This window comes from Lactuca serriola, chromosome 1, assembly GCF_051521515.1.
Source record: "Lactuca serriola cultivar US96UC23 chromosome 1, Lser_US96UC23_V15, whole genome shotgun sequence".
Taxonomy (NCBI): domain Eukaryota; kingdom Viridiplantae; phylum Streptophyta; class Magnoliopsida; order Asterales; family Asteraceae; genus Lactuca; species Lactuca serriola.
The window spans coordinates 206,354,707-206,369,606 of NC_136408.1; the positions used below are offsets into that span (position 1 = coordinate 206,354,707).

Consider the following 14,900-nt stretch of genomic DNA (forward strand, 5'->3'; position numbering starts at 1 on the left):
AGCCGATCGATCACGTGGATCCCACGCCCCGCGTACAAAAACAAAGGAGATTATGCGTCTTGTAACACATAAAAGCAATAAACATGTATATTATTTTGGGTGTGATCATAACAGCACTAATGCACCGGATCCCATCAGAACTCCGCAGTTAAGCGTGCTTGGGCGAGAGTAGTACTAGGATTGGTGACCCCCTGGGAAATCCTCGTGTTGCACCCCCCTTTTTCGTTGTCCGTTTGCGTTTTCTTTTTACATTTTACGTGCGGTATTTTTGTTTTTTTCCTTTCTTTCTCGCTATTTCTATGCTCGGGTGCCCTCCGGTTCATGGTTGATGGTTTTCGTATTTTTGGAACGGAGCCGATCGGTCACATGGGTCCCACGCCCCGCGTACCAAAACAAACTAGGCTCTGCGTCTTGTAACACATAAAAGCAATAAACATGGATAGTATTTCGTGTGCTATCATACCAGCACTAATGCACCGAATCTCATCAGAACTCCGCAGTTAAGCGTGCTTGGGCGAGAGTAGTACAAGGATGGGTGACCCCCTAGGATGTGTTCGTGTTGCACCCTCTTTTTCGTTGTCCGTTTGCATTTTTTTTACATTTTACGTGCGGTTTTTTGGTTTTTTATCCTTTCTTTCTTGCTATTTCTATGCTCGGGTGCCTTCCGGTTTATGGTTGATGCTATTCGTATTTTTGGAACGGAGCCGATCGGTCACCTGGATCCCACGCCCCGCGTACCAAAACAAAGAAGGTTCTGCGTCTTGTAACACATAAAAGCAATAAACATGGATAGTATTTCGTGTGCGATCATACCAGCACTAATGCACCGAATCCCATCAGAACTCCGCAGTTAAGCGTGCTTGGGCAAGATTAGTACAAGGATGGGTGACCCCCTTGGAAGTGCTCGTGTTGCACCCTCTTTTTCGTTGTCCGTTTGCATTTTTTTTTTACATTATACGTGCTGTTTTTTTGTTTTTTTCTTTTCTTTCGGGCTATTTCTAAGCTCGGGTGCCTTCCAGTTTATGGTTGATGGTTTTCGTATTTTTGGAACGGAGCCGATCGGTCACGTGGATCCCACGCCCCGCGTACAAAAACAAAGGAGATTCTGCATCTTGTAACACATAAAAGCAATAAACATGGATATTATTTTGGGTGTGATCATAACAGCACTAATGCACCGGATCCCATCAAAACTCCGCAGTTAAGCGTGCTTGGGCGAGAGTAATACTAGGATGGATTTACCCCTGGGAAGTCCTCGTGTTGCACCCCCCCCCCCTTTTTCGTTGTCCGTTTGCGTTTTTTTTTACATTTTACGTGCGGTTTTTTGTTTTTTTTTCCTTTCTTTCTTGCTATTTCTATGCTCGGGTGCCCTCCGGTTCATGGTAGATGGTTTTCGTATTTTTGGAACGGAGCCGATCAGTCACGTAGGTCCCACGCCCCGCGTACCAAAATAAAGGAAGTTCTGCCGCCTCTGGTAACACATAAAAGCAATGAACATGAATAGTATTTCGGGAGCAATCATACCAGCACTAATGCACCGGATCCCATCAAACCTCCACAGTTAAGCGTGCTTGGGCGAGAGTAGTACTAGGATTGGTGACCCCCTGGGAAGTCCTCGTGTTGCACCCCCCCTTTTTAGTTTGTCCGTTTGCGTTTTTTTTTACATTTTATGTGCGGTTTTTTTTTTCCTTTCTTTCTTGCTATTTCTATGCTCGGGTGCCCTCCGGTTCATGGTTCATGGTTTTCGTATTTTTGGAACTGAGCCGATCGGTCACATGGGTCCCACGCCCCGCGTACCAAAACAAAGAAGGTTATGCGTCTTGTAACACATAAAAGCAATAAACATGGTTAGTATTTCGTGTGCGATCATACCAGCACTAATGCACCGAATCCCATCAGAACTCCGCAGTTAAGCGTGCTTGGGCGAGAGTTGTACAAGGATGGGTGACCCCCTGGGAAGTGCTCGTGTTGCACCCTCTTTTTCGTTGTCCGTTTGCATTTTTTTTAACATTTTACGTGCGGTTTTTTGGTTTTTTTTTCCTTTCTTCCTGTCTATTTCTATGCTCGGGTGCCTTCCGGTTTATGGTTGATGGTTTTCGTATTTTTGGAACGGAGCCGATCGGTCACGTGGATCCCACGCCCCGCGTACAAAAACAAAGGAGTTTATGCGTCTTGTAACACATAAAAGCAATAAACATGGATATTATTTTGGGTGTGATCATAACAGCACTAATGCACCGGATCCCATCAGAACTCCGCAGTTAAGTGTGCTTTGGCGAGAGTAGTACTTGGATTGGTGACCCCCTGGGAAGTCCTCGTTTTGCACCCTCCTTTTTCGTTGTCCGTTTGCGTTTTTTTACATTTTACGTGCGGTTTTTTGGTTTTTTTCCATTCTTTCTTGCTATTTGTATGCTCGGGTGCCCTCCGGTTCATGGTTGATGGTTTTCGTATTTTTGAAACGGAGCCGATCAGTCACGTAGGTCCCACGCCCCGCGTACCAAAACAAATGAGGTTCTGCGTCTGGTAAAACATAAAAGCAATAAACATGGATAGTATTTCGGGTGCGATCATACTAGCACTAATGCATCGAATCCGATCAGAACTCCGAAGTTAAGCGTGCTTGGGCGAGAGTAATACAAGGATGGGTGACCCCCTGGGAAGTCCTCGTGTTGCACACTATTTTTCGTTGTCCGTTTGCATTTTTTTTTTTACAGTTTACATGCGGTTTTTTGTTTTTTTTTTCCTTTCTTTCTGGCTATTTCTATGCTCGGGTGCCTTCCGGTTTATGGTTGATGGTTTTCGTATTTTTGGAACGGTGCCGATCGGTCACATGGATCCCACGCCCCGCATACAAAAACAAAGGAGATTATGCGTCTTGTAACACATAAAAGCAATAAACATGGATATTATTTTGGGTGTGATCCTAACAGCACTAATGCACCGGATCCCATCAGAACTCCGCAGTTAAGCGTGCTTGGGCGAGAGTAGTACTAGGATTGGTGACCCCCCGGGAAATCCTTGTGTTGCACCCCCCTTTTTCGTTGTCCGTTTGCGTTTTCTTTTTACATTTTACGTGCGGTTTTTTGGTTTTTTTCCATTCTTTCTTGCTATTTCTATGCTCGGGTGCCCTCCGGTTCATGGCTGATGGTTTTCGTATTTTTGGAACGGAGCCGATCGGTCACATGGGTCCCACGCCCCGCGTACCAAAACAAACTAGGCTCTGCGTCTTGTAACACATAAAAGCAATAAACATGGATAGTATTTCGTGTGCTATCATACCAGCACTAATGCACCGAATCTCATCAGAACTCCGCAGTTAAGCGTGCTTGGGCGAGAGTAGTACAAGGATGGGTGACCCCCTAGGATGTGTTCGTGTTGCACCCTCTTTTTCGTTGTCCGTTTGCATTTTTTTTACATTTTACGTGCGGTTTTTTGGTTTTTTATCCTTTCTTTCTTGCTATTTCTATGCTCGGGTGCCTTCCGGTTTATGGTTGATGCTATTCGTATTTTTGGAACGGAGCCGATCGGTCACCTGGATCCCACGCCCCGCGTACCAAAACAAAGAAGGTTCTGCGTCTTGTAACACATAAAAGCAATAAACATGGATAGTATTTCGTGTGCGATCATACCAGCACTAATGCACCAAATCCCATCAGAACTCCGCAGTTAAGCGTGCTTGGGCAAGATTAGTACAAGGATGGGTGACCCCCTTGGAAGTGCTCGTGTTGCACCCTCTTTTTCGTTGTCCGTTTGCATTTTTTTTTTACATTATACGTGCTGTTTTTTTGTTTTTTTCTTTTCTTTCGGGCTATTTCTAAGCTCGGGTGCCTTCCAGTTTATGGTTGATGGTTTTCGTATTTTTGGAACGGAGCCGATCGGTCACGTGGATCCCACGCCCCGCGTACAAAAACAAAGGAGATTCTGCATCTTGTAACACATAAAAGCAATAAACATGGATATTATTTTGGGTGTGATCATAACAGCACTAATGCACCGGATCCCATCAAAACTCCGCGGTTAAGCGTGCTTGGGCGAGAGTAATACTAGGATGGATGACCCCCTGGGAAGTCCTCGTGTTGCACCCCCCCCTTTTTCGTTGTCCGTTTGCGTTTTTTTTTACATTTTACGTGCGGTTTTTTGTTTTTTTTTTCCTTTCTTTCTTGCTATTTCTATGCTCGGGTGCCCTCCGGTTCATGGTTGATGGTTTTCGTATTTTTGGAACGGAGCCGATCAGTCACGTAGGTCCCACGCCCCGCGTACCAAAATAAAGGAAGTTCTGCCGCCTCTGGTAACACATAAAAGCAATGAACATGAATAGTATTTCGGGAGCAATCATACCAGCACTAATGCACCGGATCCCATCAAACCTCCACAGTTAAGCGTGCTTGGGCGAGAGTAGTACTAGGATTGGTGACCCCCTGGGAAGTCCTCGTGTTGCACCCCCCTTTTTAGTTTGTCCGTTTGCGTTTTTTTTTACATTTTATGTGCGGTTTTTTTTTCCTTTCTTTCTTGCTATTTCTATGCTCGGGTGCCCTCCGGTTCATGGTTCATGGTATTCGTATTTTTGGAACTGAGCCGATCGGTCACATGGGTCCCACGCCCCGCGTACCAAAACAAAGAAGGTTATGCGTCTTGTAACACATAAAAGCAATAAACATGGTTAGTATTTCGTGTGCGATCATACCAGCACTAATGCACCGAATCCCATCAGAACTCCGCAGTTAAGCGTGCTTGGGCGAGAGTTGTACAAGGATGGGTGACCCCCTGGGAAGTGCTCGTGTTGCACCCTCTTTTTCGTTGTCCGTTTGCATTTTTTTTAACATTTTACGTGCGGTTTTTTGGTTTTTTTTTTCCTTTCTTTCTGTCTATTTCTATGCTCGGGTGCCTTCCGGTTTATGGTTGATGGTTTTCGTATTTTTGGAACGGAGCCGATCGGTCACGTGGATCCCACGCCCCGCGTACAAAAACAAAGGAGTTTATGCGTCTTGTAACACATAAAAGCAATAAACATGGATATTATTTTGGGTGTGATCATAACAGCACTAATGCACCGGATCCCATCAGAACTCCGCAGTTAAGTGTGCTTTGGCGAGAGTAGTACTTGGATTGGTGACCCCCTGGGAAGTCCTCGTTTTGCACCCTCCTTTTTCGTTGTCCGTTTGCGTTTTTTTACATTTTACGTGCGGTTTTTTGGTTTTTTTCCATTCTTTCTTGCTATTTGTATGCTCGGGTGCCCTCCGGTTCATGGTTGATGGTTTTCGTATTTTTGCAACGGAGCCGATCAGTTACGTAGGTCCCACGCCCCGCGTACCAAAACAAAGGAGATTATGCGTCTGGTAAAACATAAAAGCAATAAACATGGATAGTATTTCGGGTGCGATCATACTAGTACTAATGCATCGAATCCGATCAGAACTCCGCAGTTAAGCGTGCTTGGGCGAGAGTAGTTCAAGGATAGGTGACCCCCTGGGAAGTCCTCATGTTGCACCCTCTTTTTCGTTGTCCGTTTGCATTTTTTTTTTACATTTTACGTGCGGTTTTTCGTTTTTTTTTCTTTTCTTTCTGGCTATTTCTATGCTCGGGTGCCTTCCGGTTTATGGTTGATGGTTTTCGTATTTTTGGAACGGAGCCGATCGGTCACGTGGATCCCACGCCCCGCGTACAAAAACAAAGGAGATTATGCGTCTTGTAACACATAAAAGCAATAAACATGGATATTATTTTGGGTGTGATCATAACAGCACTAATGCACCGGATCCCATCAGAACTCCGCAGTTAAGCGTGCTTGGGCGAGAGTAGTACTAGGATTGGTGACCCCCTGGGAAATCCTCGTGTTGCACCCCCCTTTTTCGTTGTCCGTTTGCGTTTTCTTTTTACATTTTACGTGCGGTATTTTTGTTTTTTTCCTTTCTTTCTCGCTATTTCTATGCTCGGGTGCCCTCCGGTTCATGGTTGATGGTTTTCGTATTTTTGGAACGGAGTCGATCGGTCACATGGGTCCCACGCCCCGCGTACCAAAACAAACTAGGCTCTGCGTCTTGTAACACATAAAAGCAATAAACATGGATAGTATTTCGTGTGCTATCATACCAGCACTAATGCACCGAATCTCATCAGAACTCCGCAGTTAAGCGTGCTTGGGCGAGAGTAGTACAAGGATGGGTGACCCCCTGGGATGTGTTCGTGTTGCACCCTCTTTTTCGTTGTCCGTTTGCATTTTTTTTACATTTTACGTGCGGTTTTTTGGTTTTTTATCCTTTCTTTCTTGCTATTTCTATGCTCGGGTGCCTTCCGGTTTATGGTTGATGCTATTCGTATTTTTGGAACGGAGCCGATCGGTCACCTGGATCCCACGCCCCGCGTACCAAAACAAAGAAGGTTCTGCGTCTTGTAACACATAAAAGCAATAAACATGGATAGTATTTCGTGTGCGATCATACCAGCACTAATGCACCGAATCCCATCAGAACTCCGCAGTTAAGCGTGCTTGGGCAGGATTAGTACAAGGATGCGTGACCCCCTTGGAAGTGCTCGTGTTGCACCCTCTTTTTCGTTGTCCGTTTGCATTTTTTTTTTACATTATACGTGCTGTTTTTTTGTTTTTTTCTTTTCTTTCGGGCTATTTCTAAGCTCGGGTGCCTTCCGGTTTATGGTTGATGGTTTTCGTATTTTTGGAACGGAGCCGATCGGTCACGTGGATCCCACGCCCCACGTACAAAAACAAAGGAGATTCTGCATCTTGTAACACATAAAAGCAATAAACATGGATATTATTTTGGGTGTGATCATAACAGCACTAATGCACCTGATCCCATCAAAACTCCGCAGTTAAGCATGCTTGGGCGAGAGTAGTACTAGGATGGATGACCCCCTGGGAAGTCCTCGTGTTGCACCCCCCCCTTTTTCGTTGTCCGTTTGCGTTTTTTTTTTTACATTTTACGTGCGGTTTTTTGGTTTTTTTTTTCCTTTCTTTCTTGCTATTTCTATGCTCGGGTGCCCTCCGGTTCATGGTTGATGGTTTTCGTATTTTTGGAACGGAGCCGATCAGTCACGTAGGTCCCACGCCCCGCGTACCAAAATAAAGGAAGTTCTGCCGCCTCTGGTAACACATAAAAGCAATGAACATGAATAGTATTTCGGGAGCAATCATACCAGCACTAATGCACCGGATCCCATCAAACCTCCGCAGTTAAGCGTGCTTGGGCGAGAGTAGTACTAGGATTGGTGACCCCCTGGGAAGTCCTTGTGTTGCACCCCCTTTTTAGTTTGTCCGTTTGCGTTTTTTTTTTTACATTTTACGTGCGGTTTTTTTTCCTTTCTTTCTTGCTATTTCTATGCTCGGGTGCCCTCCGGTTCATGGTTCATGGTTTTCGTATTTTTGGAACTGAGCCGATCGGTCACATGGGTCCCACGCCCCCTGTACCAAAACAAAGAAGGTTATGCGTCTTGTAACACATAAAAGCAATAAACATGGATAGTATTTCGTGTGCGATCATACCAGCACTAATGCACATAATCCCATCACGCAGTTAAGCGTGCTTGGGCGAGAGTTGTACAAGGATGGGTGACCCCCTGGGAAGTGCTCGTGTTGCACCCTCTTTTTCGTTGTCCGTTTGCATTTTTTTTAACATTTTACGTGCGGTTTTTTGGTTTTTTTTTCCTTTCTTTCTGTCTATTTCTATGCTCGGGTGCCTTCCGGTTTATGGTTGATGGTTTTCGTATTTTTGGAACGGAGCCGATCGGTCACGTGGATCCCACCCCCCGCGTACCAAAACAAAGAAGGTTCTGCGTCTTGTAACACATAAAAGCAATAAACATGGATAGTATTTCGTGTGCGATCATACCAGCACTAATGCACCTGATCCCATCAAAACTCCGCAGTTAAGCGTGCTTGGGCGAGAGTAGTACTAGGATGGATGACCCCCTGGGAAGTCCTCGTGTTGCACCCCCCCCCCCCTTTTTCGTTGTCCGTTTGCGTTTTTTTTTTTACATTTTACGTGCGGTTTTTTGGTTTTTTTTTTTTCCTTTCTTTCTTGCTATTTCTATGCTCGGGTGCCCTCCGGTTCATGGTTGATGGTTTTCGTATTTTTGGAACGGAGCCGATCAGTCACGTAGGTCCCACGCCCCGCGTACCAAAATAAAGGAAGTTCTGCCGCCTCTGGTAACACATAAAAGCAATGAACATGAATAGTATTTCGGGAGCAATCATACCAGCACTAATGCACCGGATCCCATCAAACCTCCGCAGTTAAGCGTGCTTGGGCGAGAGTAGTACTAGGATTGGTGACCCCCTGGGAAGTCCTTGTGTTGCACCCCCTTTTTAGTTTGTCCGTTTGCGTTTTTTTTTTTACATTTTACGTGCGGTTTTTTTTCCTTTCTTTCTTGCTATTTCTATGCTCGGGTGCCCTCCGGTTCATGGTTCATGGTTTTCGTATTTTTGGAACTGAGCCGATCGGTCACATGGGTCCCACGCCCCCTGTACCAAAACAAAGAAGGTTATGCGTCTTGTAACACATAAAAGCAATAAACATGGATAGTATTTCGTGTGCGATCATACCAGCACTAATGCACATAATCCCATCAGAACTCCGCAGTTAAGCGTGCTTGGGCGAGAGTTGTACAAGGATGGGTGACCCCCTGGGAAGTGCTCGTGTTGCACCCTCTTTTTCGTTGTCCGTTTGCATTTTTTTTAACATTTTACGTGCGGTTTTTTGGTTTTTTTTTTCCTTTCTTTCTGTCTATTTCTATGCTCGGGTGCCTTCCGGTTTATGGTTGATGGTTTTCGTATTTTTGGAACGGAGCCGATCGGTCACGTGGATCCCACCCGCCGCGTACCAAAACAAAGAAGGTTCTGCGTCTTGTAACACATAAAAGCAATAAACATGGATAGTATTTCGTGTGCGATCATACCAGCACTAATGCACCGAATCCCATCAGAACTCCGCAGTTAAGCGTGCTTGGGCAAGATTAGTACAAGGATGGGTGACCCCCTTGGAAGTGCTCGTGTTGCACCCTCTTTTTCGTTGTCCGTTTGCATTTTTTTTTACATTATACGTGCTGTTTTTTTGTTTTTTTCTTTTCTTTCGGGATATTTCTAAGCTCGGGTGCCTTCCAGTTTATGGTTGATGGTTTTCGTATTTTTTGAACGGAGCCGATCGGTCACGTGGATCCCACGCCCCGCGTACAAAAACAAAGGAGATTCTGCATCTTGTAACACATAAAAGCAATAAACATGGATATTATTTTGGGTGTGATCATAACAGCACTAATGCACCGGATCCCATCAAAACTCCGCAGTTAAGCGTGCTTGGGCGAGAGTAGTACTAGGATGGATGACCCCCTGGGAAGTCCTCGTGTTGCACCCCCCCCCCTTTTTCGTTGTCCGTTTGCGTTTTTTTTTTTACATTTTACGTGCGGTTTTTTGGTTTTTTTTTCCTTTCTTTCTTGCTATTTCTATGCTCGGGTGCCCTCCGGTTCATGGTTCATGGTTTTCGTATTTTTGGAACTGAGCCGAACGGTCACATGGGTCCCACGCCCCGCGTACCAAAACAAAGAAGGTTATGCGTCTTGTAACACATAAAAGCAATAAACATGGTTAGTATTTCGTGTGCGATCATACCAGCACTAATGCACCGAATCCCATCAGAACTCCGCAGTTAAGCGTGCTTGGGCGAGAGTTGTACAAGGATGGGTGACCCCCTGGGAAGTGCTCGTGTTGCACCCTCTTTTTCGTTGTCCGTTTGCATTTTTTTTAACATTTTACGTGCGGTTTTTTGGTTTTTTTTTCCTTTCTTTCTGTCTATTTCTATGCTCGGGTGCCTTCCGGTTTATGGTTGATGGTTTTCGTATTTTTGGAACGGAGCCGATCGGTCACGTGGATCCCACGCCCCGCGTACAAAAACAAAGGAGTTTATGCGTCTTGTAACACATAAAAGCAATAAACATGGATATTATTTTGGGTGTGATCATAACAGCACTAATGCACCGGATCCCATCAGAACTCCGCAGTTTAGTGTGCTTTGGTGAGAGTAGTACTTGGATTGGTGACCCCCTGGGAAGTCCTCGTTTTGCACCCTCCTTTTTCGTTGTCCGTTTGCGTTTTTTTACATTTTACGTGCGGTTTTTTGGTTTTTTTCCATTCTTTCTTGCTATTTGTATGCTCGGGTGCCCTCCGGTTCATGGTTGATGGTTTTCGTATTTTTGGAACGGAGCCGATCAGTCACGTAGGTCCCACGCCCCGCGTACCAAAACAAAGGAGATTATGCGTCTGGTAAAACATAAAAGCAATAAACATGGATAGTATTTCGGGTGCGATCATATTAGTACTAATGCATCGAATCCGATCAGAACTCCGCAGTTAAGCGTGCTTGGGCGAGATTAGTTCAAGGATGGGTGACCCCCTGGGAAGTCCTCATGTTGCACCCTCTTTTTCGTTGTCCGTTTACATTTTTTTTTTTACATTTTACGTGCGGTTTTTCGTTTTTTTTTTTCTTTTCTTTCTGGCTATTTATATGCTCGGGTGCCTTCCGGTTAATGGTTGATGGTTTTCGTATTTTTGGAACGGAGCCGATCGGTCACGTGGATCCCACGCCCCGCGTACAAAAACAAAGGAGATTATGCGTCTTGTAACACATAAAAGCAATAAACATGGATATTATTTTGGGTGTGATCATAACAGCACTAATGCACCGGATCCCATCAGAACTCCGCAGTTAAGGGTGCTTGGGCGAGAGTAGTACTAGGATTGGTGACCCCCTGGGAAATCCTCGTGTTGCACCCCCCTTTTTCGTTGTCCGTTTGCGTTTTCTTTTTACATTTTACGTGTGGTTTTTTGGTTTTTTTTCCTTTCTTTCTTGCTATTTCTATGCTCGGGTGCCCTCCGGTTCATGGTTGATGGTTTTCGTATTTTTGGAACGGAGCCAATCGGTCACATGGGTCCCACGCCCCGCGTACCAAAACAAAGTAGGCTCTGCGTCTTGTAACACATAAAAGCAATAAACATGGATAGTATTTCGTGTGCTATCACACCAGCACTAATGCACCGAATCCCATCAGAACTCCGCAGTTAAGCGTGCTTGGGCGAGAGTAGTACAAGGATGGGTGACCCCCTGGGATGTGCTCGTGTTGCACCCTCTTTTTCGTTGTCCGTTTGCATTGTTTTTTACATTTTACGTGCGGTTTTTTGGTTTTTTATCCTTTCTTTCTTGCTATTTCTATGCTCGGGTGCCTTCCGGTTTATGGTTGATGGTTTTCGTATTTTTGGAACGGAGCCGATCGGTCACGTGGATCCCACGCCCCGCGTACCAAAACAAAGAAGGTTCTGCGTCTTGTAACACATAAAAGCAATAAACATGGATAGTATTTCGTGTGCGATCATACCAGCACTAATGCACCGAATCCCATCAGAACTCCGCAGTTAAGCGTGCTTGGGCAAGATTAGTACAAGGATGGGTGACCCCCTTGGAAGTGCTCGTGTTGCACCCTCTTTTTCGTTGTCCGTTTGCATTTTTTTTTTACATTATACGTGCTGTTTTTTTGTTTTTTTCTTTTCTTTCGGGCTATTTCTAAGCTCGGGTGCCTTCCAGTTTATGGTTGATGGTTTTCGTATTTTTGGAACGGAGCCGATCGGTCACGTGGATCCCACGCCCCGCGTACAAAAACAAAGGAGATTCTGCATCTTGTAACACATAAAAGCAATAAACATGGATATTATTTTGGGTGTGATCATAACAGCACTAATGCACCGGATCCCATCAAAACTCCGCAGTTAAGCGTGCTTCGGCGAGAGTAGTACTAGGATGGATGACCCCCTGGGAAGTCCTCGTGTTGCACCCCCCCCCCCCTTTTTCGTTGTCCGTTTGCGTTTTTTTTTTTTTACATTTTACGTGCGGTTTTTTGGTTTTTTTTTCCTTTCTTTCTTGCTATTTCTATGCTCGGGTGCCCTCCGGTTCATGGTTGATGGTTTTCGTATTTTTGGAACGGAGCCGATCAGTCACGTAGGTCCCACGCCCCGCGTACCAAAATAAAGGAAGTTCTGCCGCCTCTGGTAACACATAAAAGCAATGAACATGAATAGTATTTCGGGAGCAATCACACCAGCACTAATGCACCGGATCCCATCAAACCTCCGCAGTTAAGCGTGCTTGGGCGAGAGTAGTACTAGGATTGGTGACCCCCTGGGAAGTCCTCGTGTTGCACCCCCCTTTTTAGTTTGTCCGTTTGCGTTTTTTTTTTTTTACATTTTATGTGCGGTTTTTTTTTTTTTCCTTTCTTTCTTGCTATTTCTATGCTCGGGTGCCCTCCGGTTCATGGTTCATGGTTTTCGTATTTTTGGAACTGAGCCGATCGGTCACATGGGTCCCACGCCCCGCGTACCAAAACAAAGAAGGTTATGCGTCTTGTAACACATAAAAGCAATAAACATGGTTAGTATTTCGTGTGCGATCATACCAGCACTAATGCACTGAATCCCATCAGAACTCTGCAGTTAAGCGTGCTTGGGCGAGAGTTGTACAAGGATGGGTGACCCCCTGGGAAGTGCTCGTGTTGCACCCTCTTTTTCGTTGTCCGTTTGCATTTTTTTTAACATTTTACGTGCGGTTTTTTGGTTTTTTTTTCCTTTCTTTCTGTCTATTTCTATGCTCGGGTGCCTTCCGGTTTATGGTTGATGGTTTTCGTATTTTTGGAACGGAGCCGATCGGTCACGTGGATCCCACGCCCCGCGTACAAAAACAAAGGAGTTTATGCGTCTTGTAACACATAAAAGCAATAAACATGGATATTATTTTGGGTGTGATCATAACAGCACTAATGCACCGGATCCCATCAGAACTCCGCAGTTTAGTGTGCTTTGGCGAGAGTAGTACTTGGATTGGTGACCCCCTGGGAAGTCCTCGTTTTGCACCCTCCTTTTTCGTTGTCCGTTTGCGTTTTTTTACATTTTACGTGCGGTTTTTTGGTTTTTTTCCATTCTTTCTTGCTATTTGTATGCTCGGGTGCCCTCCGGTTCATGGTTGATGGTTTTCGTATTTTTGGAACGGAGCCGATCAGTCACGTAGGTCCCACGCCCCGCGTACCAAAACAAAGGAGATTATGCGTCTGGTAAAACATAAAAGCAATAAACATGGATAGTATTTCGGGTGCGATCATATTAGTACTAATGCATCGAATCCGATCAGAACTCCGCAGTTAAGCGTGCTTGGGCGAGATTAGTTCAAGGATGGGTGACCCCCTGGGAAGTCCTCATGTTGCACCCTCTTTTTCGTTGTCCGTTTACATTTTTTTTTTTACATTTTACGTGCGGTTTTTCGTTTTTTTTTTTTCTTTTCTTTCTGGCTATTTATATGCTCGGGTGCCTTCCGGTTAATGGTTGATGGTTTTCGTATTTTTGGAACGGAGCCGATCGGTCACGTGGATCCCACGCCCCGCGTACAAAAACAAAGGAGATTATGCGTCTTGTAACACATAAAAGCAATAAACATGGATATTATTTTGGGTGTGATCATAACAGCACTAATGCACCGGATCCCATCAGAACTCCGCAGTTAAGGGTGCTTGGGCGAGAGTAGTACTAGGATTGGTGACCCCCTGGGAAATCCTCGTGTTGCACCCCCCTTTTTCGTTGTCCGTTTGCGTTTTCTTTTTACATTTTACGTGTGGTTTTTTGGTTTTTTTTCCTTTCTTTCTTGCTATTTCTATGCTCGGGTGCCCTCCGGTTCATGGTTGATGGTTTTCGTATTTTTGGAACGGAGCCAATCGGTCACATGGGTCCCACGCCCCGCGTACCAAAACAAAGTAGGCTCTGCGTCTTGTAACACATAAAAGCAATAAACATGGATAGTATTTCGTGTGCTATCACACCAGCACTAATGCACCGAATCCCATCAGAACTCCGCAGTTAAGCGTGCTTGGGCGAGAGTAGTACAAGGATGGGTGACCCCCTGGGATGTGCTCGTGTTGCACCCTCTTTTTCGTTGTCCGTTTGCATTGTTTTTTACATTTTACGTGCGGTTTTTTGGTTTTTTATCCTTTCTTTCTTGCTATTTCTATGCTCGGGTGCCTTCCGGTTTATGGTTGATGGTTTTCGTATTTTTGGAACGGAGCCGATCGGTCACGTGGATCCCACGCCCCGCGTACCAAAACAAAGAAGGTTCTGCGTCTTGTAACACATAAAAGCAATAAACATGGATAGTATTTCGTGTGCGATCATACCAGCACTAATGCACCGAATCCCATCAGAACTCCGCAGTTAAGCGTGCTTGGGCAAGATTAGTACAAGGATGGGTGACCCCCTTGGAAGTGCTCGTGTTGCACCCTCTTTTTCGTTGTCCGTTTGCATTTTTTTTTTACATTATACGTGCTGTTTTTTTGTTTTTTTCTTTTCTTTCGGGCTATTTCTAAGCTCGGGTGCCTTCCAGTTTATGGTTGATGGTTTTCGTATTTTTGGAACGGAGCCGATCGGTCACGTGGATCCCACGCCCCGCGTACAAAAACAAAGGAGATTCTGCATCTTGTAACACATAAAAGCAATAAACATGGATATTATTTTAGGTGTGATCATAACAGCACTAATGCACCGGATCCCATCAAAACTCCGCAGTTAAGCGTGCTTCGGCGAGAGTAGTACTAGGATGGATGACCCCCTGGGAAGTCCTCGTGTTGCACCCCCCCCCCCTTTTTCGTTGTCCGTTTGCGTTTTTTTTTTTACATTTTACGTGCGGTTTTTTGGTTTTTTTTTCCTTTCTTTCTTGCTATTTCTATGCTCGGGTGCCCTCCGGTTCATGGTTGATGGTTTTCGTATTTTTGGAACGGAGCCGATCAGTCACGTAGGTCCCACGCCCCGCGTACCAAAATAAAGGAAGTTCTGCCGCCTCTGGTAACACATAAAAGCAATGAACATG

The 14,900-nt window shown here is 45.1% G+C and overlaps 32 non-coding genes and 10 pseudogenes across 32 annotated transcripts; all 42 read left to right on the forward strand.

Annotated features, from left to right (window-relative positions):
* The first annotated feature begins 97 nt into the window (after nt 1–97).
* On the forward strand, nt 98–216 carry LOC145073250 (5S ribosomal RNA). The gene has a single exon (XR_013691303.1). It is a non-coding gene; the product is annotated as a 5S ribosomal RNA (ribosomal RNA).
* A 233-nt stretch (nt 217–449) lies between these two features.
* Nucleotides 450–568, forward strand: LOC145079962 (5S ribosomal RNA; annotated as a pseudogene).
* Nucleotides 569–799: 231 nt separating this feature from the next.
* On the forward strand, nt 800–918 carry LOC145078792 (5S ribosomal RNA). The gene has a single exon (XR_013694324.1). It is a non-coding gene; the product is annotated as a 5S ribosomal RNA (ribosomal RNA).
* A 232-nt stretch (nt 919–1,150) lies between these two features.
* On the forward strand, nt 1,151–1,269 carry LOC145079921 (5S ribosomal RNA; annotated as a pseudogene).
* Nucleotides 1,270–1,510: 241 nt separating this feature from the next.
* On the forward strand, nt 1,511–1,629 carry LOC145078461 (5S ribosomal RNA). The gene has a single exon (XR_013694026.1). It is a non-coding gene; the product is annotated as a 5S ribosomal RNA (ribosomal RNA).
* A 229-nt stretch (nt 1,630–1,858) lies between these two features.
* Nucleotides 1,859–1,977, forward strand: LOC145075067 (5S ribosomal RNA). The gene has a single exon (XR_013692285.1). It is a non-coding gene; the product is annotated as a 5S ribosomal RNA (ribosomal RNA).
* Nucleotides 1,978–2,210: 233 nt separating this feature from the next.
* On the forward strand, nt 2,211–2,329 carry LOC145079168 (5S ribosomal RNA). The gene has a single exon (XR_013694689.1). It is a non-coding gene; the product is annotated as a 5S ribosomal RNA (ribosomal RNA).
* Nucleotides 2,330–2,559: 230 nt separating this feature from the next.
* On the forward strand, nt 2,560–2,678 carry LOC145079334 (5S ribosomal RNA). The gene has a single exon (XR_013694854.1). It is a non-coding gene; the product is annotated as a 5S ribosomal RNA (ribosomal RNA).
* A 235-nt stretch (nt 2,679–2,913) lies between these two features.
* On the forward strand, nt 2,914–3,032 carry LOC145078663 (5S ribosomal RNA). Its single transcript, XR_013694200.1, has one exon. It is a non-coding gene; the product is annotated as a 5S ribosomal RNA (ribosomal RNA).
* A 233-nt stretch (nt 3,033–3,265) lies between these two features.
* On the forward strand, nt 3,266–3,384 carry LOC145079963 (5S ribosomal RNA; annotated as a pseudogene).
* A 231-nt stretch (nt 3,385–3,615) lies between these two features.
* LOC145079179 (5S ribosomal RNA) lies at nt 3,616–3,734 on the forward strand. The gene has a single exon (XR_013694699.1). It is a non-coding gene; the product is annotated as a 5S ribosomal RNA (ribosomal RNA).
* A 232-nt stretch (nt 3,735–3,966) lies between these two features.
* Nucleotides 3,967–4,085, forward strand: LOC145078983 (5S ribosomal RNA). Its single transcript, XR_013694513.1, has one exon. It is a non-coding gene; the product is annotated as a 5S ribosomal RNA (ribosomal RNA).
* Nucleotides 4,086–4,324: 239 nt separating this feature from the next.
* Nucleotides 4,325–4,443, forward strand: LOC145078472 (5S ribosomal RNA). Its single transcript, XR_013694034.1, has one exon. It is a non-coding gene; the product is annotated as a 5S ribosomal RNA (ribosomal RNA).
* A 227-nt stretch (nt 4,444–4,670) lies between these two features.
* LOC145075070 (5S ribosomal RNA) lies at nt 4,671–4,789 on the forward strand. The gene has a single exon (XR_013692290.1). It is a non-coding gene; the product is annotated as a 5S ribosomal RNA (ribosomal RNA).
* A 234-nt stretch (nt 4,790–5,023) lies between these two features.
* LOC145079169 (5S ribosomal RNA) lies at nt 5,024–5,142 on the forward strand. Its single transcript, XR_013694690.1, has one exon. It is a non-coding gene; the product is annotated as a 5S ribosomal RNA (ribosomal RNA).
* A 230-nt stretch (nt 5,143–5,372) lies between these two features.
* On the forward strand, nt 5,373–5,491 carry LOC145080388 (5S ribosomal RNA; annotated as a pseudogene).
* Nucleotides 5,492–5,724: 233 nt separating this feature from the next.
* Nucleotides 5,725–5,843, forward strand: LOC145073262 (5S ribosomal RNA). The gene has a single exon (XR_013691305.1). It is a non-coding gene; the product is annotated as a 5S ribosomal RNA (ribosomal RNA).
* Nucleotides 5,844–6,076: 233 nt separating this feature from the next.
* LOC145079483 (5S ribosomal RNA) lies at nt 6,077–6,195 on the forward strand. The gene has a single exon (XR_013694994.1). It is a non-coding gene; the product is annotated as a 5S ribosomal RNA (ribosomal RNA).
* Nucleotides 6,196–6,426: 231 nt separating this feature from the next.
* On the forward strand, nt 6,427–6,545 carry LOC145079562 (5S ribosomal RNA; annotated as a pseudogene).
* Nucleotides 6,546–6,777: 232 nt separating this feature from the next.
* LOC145079096 (5S ribosomal RNA) lies at nt 6,778–6,896 on the forward strand. The gene has a single exon (XR_013694621.1). It is a non-coding gene; the product is annotated as a 5S ribosomal RNA (ribosomal RNA).
* Nucleotides 6,897–7,138: 242 nt separating this feature from the next.
* Nucleotides 7,139–7,257, forward strand: LOC145077085 (5S ribosomal RNA). Its single transcript, XR_013692942.1, has one exon. It is a non-coding gene; the product is annotated as a 5S ribosomal RNA (ribosomal RNA).
* A 227-nt stretch (nt 7,258–7,484) lies between these two features.
* Nucleotides 7,485–7,597, forward strand: LOC145080477 (5S ribosomal RNA; annotated as a pseudogene).
* Nucleotides 7,598–7,830: 233 nt separating this feature from the next.
* LOC145074248 (5S ribosomal RNA) lies at nt 7,831–7,949 on the forward strand. Its single transcript, XR_013691770.1, has one exon. It is a non-coding gene; the product is annotated as a 5S ribosomal RNA (ribosomal RNA).
* Nucleotides 7,950–8,197: 248 nt separating this feature from the next.
* LOC145077091 (5S ribosomal RNA) lies at nt 8,198–8,316 on the forward strand. Its single transcript, XR_013692943.1, has one exon. It is a non-coding gene; the product is annotated as a 5S ribosomal RNA (ribosomal RNA).
* A 227-nt stretch (nt 8,317–8,543) lies between these two features.
* On the forward strand, nt 8,544–8,662 carry LOC145079321 (5S ribosomal RNA). Its single transcript, XR_013694842.1, has one exon. It is a non-coding gene; the product is annotated as a 5S ribosomal RNA (ribosomal RNA).
* A 234-nt stretch (nt 8,663–8,896) lies between these two features.
* On the forward strand, nt 8,897–9,015 carry LOC145078793 (5S ribosomal RNA). The gene has a single exon (XR_013694325.1). It is a non-coding gene; the product is annotated as a 5S ribosomal RNA (ribosomal RNA).
* A 231-nt stretch (nt 9,016–9,246) lies between these two features.
* On the forward strand, nt 9,247–9,365 carry LOC145074296 (5S ribosomal RNA). The gene has a single exon (XR_013691786.1). It is a non-coding gene; the product is annotated as a 5S ribosomal RNA (ribosomal RNA).
* Nucleotides 9,366–9,605: 240 nt separating this feature from the next.
* On the forward strand, nt 9,606–9,724 carry LOC145075075 (5S ribosomal RNA). Its single transcript, XR_013692292.1, has one exon. It is a non-coding gene; the product is annotated as a 5S ribosomal RNA (ribosomal RNA).
* Nucleotides 9,725–9,957: 233 nt separating this feature from the next.
* On the forward strand, nt 9,958–10,076 carry LOC145080178 (5S ribosomal RNA; annotated as a pseudogene).
* Nucleotides 10,077–10,306: 230 nt separating this feature from the next.
* Nucleotides 10,307–10,425, forward strand: LOC145080368 (5S ribosomal RNA; annotated as a pseudogene).
* A 236-nt stretch (nt 10,426–10,661) lies between these two features.
* LOC145073988 (5S ribosomal RNA) lies at nt 10,662–10,780 on the forward strand. The gene has a single exon (XR_013691637.1). It is a non-coding gene; the product is annotated as a 5S ribosomal RNA (ribosomal RNA).
* Nucleotides 10,781–11,014: 234 nt separating this feature from the next.
* LOC145079276 (5S ribosomal RNA) lies at nt 11,015–11,133 on the forward strand. The gene has a single exon (XR_013694796.1). It is a non-coding gene; the product is annotated as a 5S ribosomal RNA (ribosomal RNA).
* Nucleotides 11,134–11,365: 232 nt separating this feature from the next.
* On the forward strand, nt 11,366–11,484 carry LOC145078794 (5S ribosomal RNA). The gene has a single exon (XR_013694326.1). It is a non-coding gene; the product is annotated as a 5S ribosomal RNA (ribosomal RNA).
* A 232-nt stretch (nt 11,485–11,716) lies between these two features.
* Nucleotides 11,717–11,835, forward strand: LOC145078840 (5S ribosomal RNA). The gene has a single exon (XR_013694371.1). It is a non-coding gene; the product is annotated as a 5S ribosomal RNA (ribosomal RNA).
* Nucleotides 11,836–12,082: 247 nt separating this feature from the next.
* LOC145077836 (5S ribosomal RNA) lies at nt 12,083–12,201 on the forward strand. The gene has a single exon (XR_013693446.1). It is a non-coding gene; the product is annotated as a 5S ribosomal RNA (ribosomal RNA).
* A 235-nt stretch (nt 12,202–12,436) lies between these two features.
* On the forward strand, nt 12,437–12,555 carry LOC145078763 (5S ribosomal RNA). Its single transcript, XR_013694296.1, has one exon. It is a non-coding gene; the product is annotated as a 5S ribosomal RNA (ribosomal RNA).
* A 233-nt stretch (nt 12,556–12,788) lies between these two features.
* Nucleotides 12,789–12,907, forward strand: LOC145079646 (5S ribosomal RNA; annotated as a pseudogene).
* Nucleotides 12,908–13,137: 230 nt separating this feature from the next.
* On the forward strand, nt 13,138–13,256 carry LOC145080369 (5S ribosomal RNA; annotated as a pseudogene).
* Nucleotides 13,257–13,493: 237 nt separating this feature from the next.
* LOC145073995 (5S ribosomal RNA) lies at nt 13,494–13,612 on the forward strand. Its single transcript, XR_013691638.1, has one exon. It is a non-coding gene; the product is annotated as a 5S ribosomal RNA (ribosomal RNA).
* Nucleotides 13,613–13,846: 234 nt separating this feature from the next.
* On the forward strand, nt 13,847–13,965 carry LOC145079277 (5S ribosomal RNA). The gene has a single exon (XR_013694797.1). It is a non-coding gene; the product is annotated as a 5S ribosomal RNA (ribosomal RNA).
* A 232-nt stretch (nt 13,966–14,197) lies between these two features.
* LOC145078796 (5S ribosomal RNA) lies at nt 14,198–14,316 on the forward strand. The gene has a single exon (XR_013694328.1). It is a non-coding gene; the product is annotated as a 5S ribosomal RNA (ribosomal RNA).
* Nucleotides 14,317–14,548: 232 nt separating this feature from the next.
* On the forward strand, nt 14,549–14,667 carry LOC145079192 (5S ribosomal RNA). Its single transcript, XR_013694713.1, has one exon. It is a non-coding gene; the product is annotated as a 5S ribosomal RNA (ribosomal RNA).
* Nucleotides 14,668–14,900: the final 233 nt, after the last annotated feature.